This window comes from the organism of the source record quoted next, unplaced genomic scaffold (genome assembly GCF_019419815.1).
Source record: "Pyrus x bretschneideri cultivar Hongxiangsu unplaced genomic scaffold, Pyrus_bretschneideri_v1 Contig69, whole genome shotgun sequence".
In the NCBI taxonomy this organism is placed as follows: Eukaryota; Viridiplantae; Streptophyta; class Magnoliopsida; order Rosales; family Rosaceae; genus Pyrus; species Pyrus x bretschneideri.
Window position 1 is genome coordinate 1,959,885 of NW_025999808.1, and position 8,694 is coordinate 1,968,578.

An 8,694-nucleotide genomic window follows, 5' to 3' on the forward strand; every position below is an offset into this window, starting at 1 on the left:
GCTCTGCGCTCTCGGGTCCCTCACTGCCCTTAAACTTATCCAGCTTCAAATTGTACATGGTCTCCAGAGGAGTCCTCTGGGGAGGGCGCATCACTGCCTGAAGGGCTGTAGCAAAAGCTTCCCCCAACTGAGTAATATCGGGGAAACTAGGCTCAGAAGAGCGACGGGGTTCCCGACGAGGAGGCATAGTTCTGACAGAAGACACCAAAGTTATTAGAATACTCACAAGGACACAGGACTGCCAAACCTAGGCTCTGATACCAAACTGACACACCCCGACCGAGATCGGAGCGTGCTGGCCGTCACACAAAGGTAACGTAGCCATGTGCACGTGCGGAAGCTAATAAAGTAGTAAAATCAAAGTACGAATAATTAAAAACTAGCATACAAGTACTAGAATAAGTGCTAGTTAGTGCGATACAAATTCAGAGCAGGTCTATAGCAGTCCAAATAAAACGACAACAGTAGTACGCCCGAAGGCGACCCTACAATGTGGAGTGTCTGTCAGAACGCCGAAAAGCTCACAAGGGAAACCTCCGCAACGGCTAAGCAACTAGAACCTGGAGGGGCGCAAAACAAAAGCGTGAGTGGGCAAAAACAAATCTTTCTAAAACCATTTATAAAATACTTTCTAACCCCTCGCCGTAAAACCTGTATACTTCCCAGAAAATAAACATATATACGTATGTGTAAACATGCAAAACATGCTCAAGGGTATACCAATCATGCTCAAGATATGCCATGCCAAAATCTCAAAGTGATATGCAAGTGCCCAGGTATAATCATAATCAATATCATGTAATCAGGCAGCCGGAGTCACCTACGTGACCTGTACGGCTACATCTAGAGCTCAAATCTCACTCTCGATATCTAAACCTGCCCACGAGTCGGAACCACCTAAAGTGGTCTGTACGACAAGCCTGGGTGTAACATATATATACGCTCTAGTGCTACGATCACGTGAAGGCTGTGCGAATAATCGCGGGTCACCTACGAGTCGGAACCACCTATTGTGGTCTGTACGACAGGCCTATGCACCTAGCTTGGATCCAAGCTGAGCGTATGGTGCGGGAGGTGAACAACACGTGAAGGACTGTGCCCTACTCTGGGCGGGAGCACTAACACCGGGGGTGCAGGTTATGAGCTCTCTAAGCATCTCTAACCACTAATTAATGCAATCGTTAATTAACGCTTACCTGGCACTTACCTATGCCTCCACAGCACCCACATATAAATATGTATATGCATGCCACTACTAATGAATGTGATGATGCATAAACGTTAATAATAACATGCATGGCATAAGGCAAATAACCCTTTTAAATCAATTTCTGGGAATATAAATGTATATAGGTATATACGGAAAACAAAAGCCCACTCACAGGTATGTAGAAGGGTCGTAGCCCCCCTGTCTCGCGTGTGCACGCTCGTCCTCTGGGTACGTGTCACCTAAATGCGAAACAACTATAAAAACGTTAACTTTAAAGCACATAACCCGTTTCTCGTAATAACTTCTCATACATTGCTCAAAATGGACAAATGAATATACCAACGTGCTCTACACAACCTCAGGATCACAACCATATTTTTAAAATAATTTTTGGACCCCGCACGCGCACCCACGCGCCAGCACAGGCACGGACCTACGCGCCCCCCACGCGCGGCCACGTGCCAGGCACACTGACGGTGTCAACAGACGCCGTCAGGAATATTCCGTTAAACTGACGGAATATTCCGTCAAATCTAACCGGATACCGTTACCTCCGTTAGGAATATTCCGTTAAACTTAACGGAATATTCCGGTTTCTTCTCCGGTCGACCCTCGCCGGACTCCGGTCGCCGGAAAACTGGGAAAAGTTTAAACTTACTAATCTCCTTCGTTTCTCAACCATTTTCTATGATTCTTGGACCAAAAGAAAGCCCTAGACTAGTAGAATCACGTTGGACCACTTTTAAAGGCTAAAAATTACAAAATCTTACCTGTGCAAACAACCAAAACCGGCCAACTTCGAGTAGGACGATCCCGACGTCCAATTTCGTCCAACGAAGCACTCCGGGGCTCCTTGGGACACCACCAAGCTACCTATGAGCTTAGAAATCCCAAAAACTCAATGTATAAATTTTGCATGAACAGTACATAAATCGGAGCTTGTGAATTCGACGTGAAAACGTTGAGGTTCCTACCTGAAAATGATATATTCGTGCTTCCCTTGACCTCACGATCACGACTGCACCCTTGGTTTCCTCGATCTGTGACGGTTTGAAGGTCCTTGGTGTGTGTCCGTACACTCACAGAAGGGAGAAGAAGAAAGAAGGGAGAGAGAGAGAGACACGGGGGAGAGAGACAGAGGGAGGGGAAGAGTGACTGTGTGTGTGAGTGTGTGTGTGTGGTTCAACTCATGCCACACCACACAAAACAACCCACAACGTGACAAAAAAACGAACTAAGGGCAAAAAGGTAATTTCACACGTGCGTTTAATAATCCCGGGACGGGATGTCACATAATACCTTAAATAGATTGGTATTATATTTCATTCAATTAATACTTTAAATAATTAATACCTTAAATAAATTAATATTATATTCCATTCAAATATTTAAATAACCAAACATGAATTAAAACATAATTAAGTCCAAATACATAACTTATATAAAAAAAAAACCTTAAGCTTAAATATTCTCATACAAAACATAAATTTAAAACTACTATTTCGATGGTCATGGTCCATTCTGCAAGACATCATAACACCACCTATTGTAACCTCCCTCCAATGCATCCTCCATCAACTTCATCAACAGTTTGTTCGGCTCATTATCAAGAGTATACTTACACTGTTACACATATATGCAACTAATTAATTCTAACATACAACAAAAAATTTCACAAAATTAATTATTGATCCATCAACAATATACTTACTAATAATTCATCCATCACCACCTTCTTTGCATTCTTAGGCACATCTTTCCAGCAACGCCACTCAGCAGTAGGGCAATTTTTCCCCATGGCTACAGCAATCGCATGTGCAAATTGAAAATGCTGCCTCAAATCATTCGGGTCGGCGGCAGTCACGCACTGGTCCTTGTTTTTATCCTCCATCTTAGCACGAACAGAATTGTGAAGAATAAAGAGAATAGAATTGTGAAGAAAAAGGAGAGCAAAAGCGCATATTTATAGGAAGGCTGGGACCTTTGCACGACAAAGGATTTGTCGCGCAAAGACCTCACTAAATACATTGTAGATTATATTGATTCACATGCACTTAATGCTCAGACTGTAACTTGTGCGACGAAGCCTTTGTCGTGAAAGTGTTCCTTGATTTCCCAAGCGTTGAATGTTCTACCCTAGAAACTGAACAAGATTTGCATTTCCTAAGCGTTGAATGTTCTGCCCTAGAAACTGAACAAGATTTGCGCGACGAACCCTCTGTCATGCAAAGGTTCAGCGGGAAAGTCTTTGTTGCACATTATTTTTCTAGCCTAAATAATAATAATAATAATAATAATAAATAAATAAATAACCATGTTTTTTATTGGCTTTGCGCGACGAACATCTTTTTGTCGTCATGCCAACGTTTTTGCGCAATGGATCTCTCTATCACGCAAAGTTCACCACCCTTGCATGATGGAGATATGTTTGTCATTGCATAAGGGGACATTGCGCAACGGAATTTTCTTTGTCACGCAAGTACAATTTCCTACTAGTGATCCTTGAGATTGGAGGGGCACAATGAGAGGGGTAAGTGAGTAAGTGACAATGTTTATGCGTCGAATGAGATATCATAGCAGACATGAACTTGGATTTACTTTCTCTAAACAACATTAAAGATGTTTGTAATTGATAGGATTTTTACTACCTTCAAAAGTAGGGATAAAAATACTTGCAAGAGAATAAGATAGTTGTAGTATAGACGGCTCAAGTAAGGTCTTTTCCACATATTTGATTGAATAATTTGTATTTAAACTAATTCTTAATTAACTATTTAAAACAAAGTTTAAAAAATATTGATTCTGGATTTTAAAATAACAAAACGAATTTTAATAAAAAATAATTAAACAAACCGATTTGAAAGGGAACAATCTTAGAAAATAATGATAAAAGGACACTAGGGTTCATCTATCACCTTAACAATCCTATGTAGTTTTTCCAATTGCTTATAAATTACACATGCAATTTTGAAGGTTAGGTTTTCCTGATGCATTTTCTACTTGTGGCATTCAAGCTAGAACGTATATCAAACATGCAATCCGTCTGTGGCATTCAAATCAAAGAAAAACATGCGACTCATTACGCTTTGTGAAAAAACATGCGACTCATTATGCCTTGTGAAAACCCTTTGAAAAACCATGCAACCCCTAAAACGTGACATTCGCCCAAGATGACATACAATTACTAACCACAAGAAGCATTCCTCAAGTTCAGGGTAACATTCCAACAAAATTGCATCTGATTACTTATCTAAACATCTTAATGGTTGCGAATCATTAAGACATGAAGACAATTTAAACATAGTGATTGATAATTCAAAGTATGCATGTATAAAATCATAAGCAGTGTTTTAAATATTGGACTAGGCGGCGCCAGAGCTCCGACCTGATTTAGACCAAAACGTTCAGTTAGGCGAGGAGGACTGAGGCGGGCTAGGCAGCTCTAGGCGGCAGTCAAGGCGGTTTAAATCTCACTGTAAATCCCAAACTCATTGCAATTTTACAATGGATCTACAACTTCTGATCTCGTACATAGTAGCAGAGCCCATTTTTGCAGCTCGTCTCTGTGAAGATGAGGGAAGATAGTGCAAAGAGAGAGAGAGAGAGAGTATTAAACATTTCAATCTGTGGTGGCACTAGTTGGATTTGAGATCCAATTTTGAGGTTTTGAAAGGACGAAGAAGAAGAACGAAGATGAGGGAAGAGAAAGTGCGAACTGCGCGGGGAGAGAGAGAGAGAGTGAGAGAGACTAAAAGATCCAATTTTGAGCTTCTGAAAGGGCAAAGAAGAAGAAATGAATAGGTTATGCAAATGACATTTCACTTTCCAATGTCAAAAGTTGATGATGATTGGGGTTCACCTTGGGTGATGTGAAAAAGGTAAAGTGGACAACTACTACTTGAAGGGTTATCAGATAGTTTTAATTATGACAACCACCCACTTGCGTGGGCTTTTTATATGTTTAAAAGTTTGGGATATTATATATATATATATATATATATATATAAAAATTATAAATTATTTAGATAATATTTTGTTTTTTTTTTCCTAGGCAAGCATATTATATATGTACATAAAACATTCACATATGTATGTTCTTCTATAAGAAATAACATATTATTAAATAATTATTTACATCTGATATAGTAAATCTAATTACTTCATATAATATATAAGAAATTTACCTAAATGCCGCCTAGGTGCCCGCCTAGACCCCGTCTAGGCGCTAAGCGCCAGGCCACTGCCCGACTAGCGCCTAACGTTTTTTAGAACCTTGAGGCATAAAATAAAGCATGCATATTCATGCTAAGGCTCAAGGTATCACCCTATCCAACGAAAATTAGTTACTAACAACCATAAAATTAAAGGAATTTTATTGAAACATAAAAATGATAGAAAACACATTGAAATACAAATTGTCAAAGCCTAGCTAAGTTCTCCAAATTTATGCGTCCTATCCCCACAATGCTAATGGCTAAATAGCCTTATTTATACCAACGCAAAATAAAACCCTATCTAGAAAAGGTCTTGAAATAAAACTAGGAAACATGATGCAATAATAAACTAGCAAATAAAAGGTTTCCTATTTGAACTGAAATTTGGATTTCTTAGAAAATCAAACTTTTGACCGACCAAATCAACTCTGATTTGGTCCAAAATGTCTCTTTTGAAAGCTTAAGTTAGTCGTTCCCGACAAATCCTTAGAATGAATCTTCCTCAAAATATGCCATCTTGACCTCCAAGATACCCAAAACATCCAAAAACGTCAATTTGGGAAAGCTGCGCGCTGGGCTTCTTTTCTTCGCCACAGTCAAATGTCTTGGTAGAAAAATCTAAAATCTTGACAAAATCATCTTGAAAGACTTAGGAACATCCTCCAATTGGACTCACTCCAAAATTTATCTGTTTGATCACTTTTTTGCTTAAGAGGAAATCACATGCCCTACATTAAAAATACATAACAAAATATCAAAATTCTAGCAATAAACAATAACAAAGAATAGGGTAAAATATATGGTATAATATCGACTCATCAATAATACAAAAAATTACTTACAAACTTGCTTAACAGGGCTTGTTCCGTATCAGCTCCATAACTCTTGCACCCTTCAAAGAAACTACGCCATATAACGACATTTAGTGGGAAGGCCATGTTGGAAATCACCTTCTCTACTTCCTTACAAGTCCACTTTAAGCCAGTATGTCCACCAAACAATGGTCATGATCAATTTCTGGTTCAACCCCATAATCCATTTTCATTTGCCCAAATAACTTGATCCCATCTGTCACCAAACCGCTATGGCTACAAGTTGTAAGCATAGCGCTAAAAGTCACTACGTCCGGCTTCAAGCCGAACAGAATCATTCTCTAAATCGTTTAATTGTCTCAAGAGCATAACCGTTAAGTCCCAGTGCAGAAATCAGAGCTGTCCATATGAAAAGATTTTTGTCTTCCATTTCTTCAAAGATCTTCACTGAGCTGCCGATGCTACCAGATTTCCCATACATGTCAATTAACATGTTGCATACAAACGTGTCTTAACAGTTGAAATAGTCTTAATGATATAACCGTGAAGAGAACTGCCCAAAGAAAAGCTGCACAGTTTAGCACAGACGCTTAGAAGGCGAACAAACATATAATTGTCTGGTAGGACTTGATAGCACTGCATCCGTTTGTAAAGCTCAAATGCCTGTTTGTAATAGTCGCTGCGAGCACAAGCTCCAATCACAAAGTTCCAGGATACAAGGTCAAGTTTTTCAAGAACCGCAGGTAATTTCAGAGTTTCATCATATTGCTTGGTTCCACTACAAGTTACAGAAATGACATAACAAGGAACAGCAGCAAGAAGACCATCAGAAGCTGTGAGAAAGGCCAGCAGATGAGATATGAGACCATTCTTGGCATATGAGGTTCTAAGAGTGCCCAAGACATACCTGTTTTCCTGAAATCCGATTCTTATAATTAAGCAATGAAGTTGTTGTGGTTCTAATGCCAATGACGACTTAAGAACAGATGAAAATGTGAACTCACTTGGTCGGTAATCCAAATGAAGGATTTCTTGCATTAAGAATAGAGAAGCAGGCCAAAAGATAATAGAGTATCCCCAAATCAAAGCATTCCAGGAAACCACATTTTTCGCATATATCTCATTAAAACAGCGATGGGCATTTTTTAAGTTATTAAACTTAACATAAAAGTCAATCAGTGCACTACCTACATATGGATTATCTTAGCATGAAAAGACTCACCATAGCACGGCAGCTCCAAATGGGTACAATAGTTTACAAGGCTGACAAATGTGATTTCACTAGGCAATACTGCATCCGTGGACATTTTCGAGAAGAATTTGAGTGCTTTCCAAGATCTCTCAGTTTTTGCTACTGCACCAATGAAACTATACAATGATGCAACATCCTGAATATGTCAGTGCATTTCACGTACATACTCATAATAGAATTCACCACAAGAATTTCACACTAAAACCATTCTTTATGACTAAAGAACGCAGTTGTTCCCCAAATCCCAAGTCCTGTTGGCATGAAAATGCCGAAAAAACACCCACAAAAGAACCTACAAACAAAGTATAATTCTTTCTCGCAAGTTCTCAAAATAACAACACACTATAATCAGCAAACCCATGATTCCCAAGCACAGATATCACTGAATTCCATGTGACCAAGCTCTTACAAGGTATATCTTCAAATGCCCGAACCGCTTCCTTTAACAACCCATGCCTTCCGTAAAAACCCAACAACGAAGTCCCCACAAAAGCATCGACATCAAACAGACCATTCTTTATTACCAAAGAATGCAGCTGAACCGCATGATAAACATCCAATGACCCACATGTCAACAACCCACCAAACCCATACTGAGTTAGCTCAAACCCATAACACCTCATCTCAGAAAACATTTCCCAAGCTTCCCCTACGTACCCGCATCTACTGTAAGCACTAATTATGATATTATATGACACAGTGTTTCTATCAGGCAGTTTGTCAAACCATTGACGTGCAACTGACAATTCTCCAAGTGACGAATACCGGGACATGATGTTGTTGCAAACAAAAATGGGTTGGGTCAAAGATGGACCCATTGTACGTGGTGCTGAGAGCTTGGAGTGATTTTGTTGCTCTAAGGGACTGAACCCTTGAGCATGCTCGCAGTAGTTGCAGAAGACGTTTGTGTTGTTGCACATAAGAAATCTTCATGCGTGCTTATGCAGTTGGAAGCAAGCAGCGACAGAGCCAGGAGTCCAAAATGCGGTGGCTTGAATTGTACCAAAGTATAGTTACACTAGTAGAAAAACATGTTTGCGCGACGGAATCTTGCGCGACGCACCAAATTTCGTCGCGCAAAGTATGTTTGCGCGACCTAAAAGACAAAGCGTCGCGCAAACAGCCTTTGTGCGACCCAAGAACTTGTGGGTCACGCAAAACACTTTGCATGTCGTCTACAAATGCCGTTTGCGCGACGTACAAAAC

General features: G+C 39.8%; 1 pseudogene; it reads right to left on the minus strand.

Moving 5' to 3' along the window:
* Positions 1-6,139: 6,139 nt before the first annotated feature.
* LOC103932357 lies at positions 6,140-8,395 on the minus strand (annotated as a pseudogene).
* Positions 8,396-8,694: the final 299 nt, after the last annotated feature.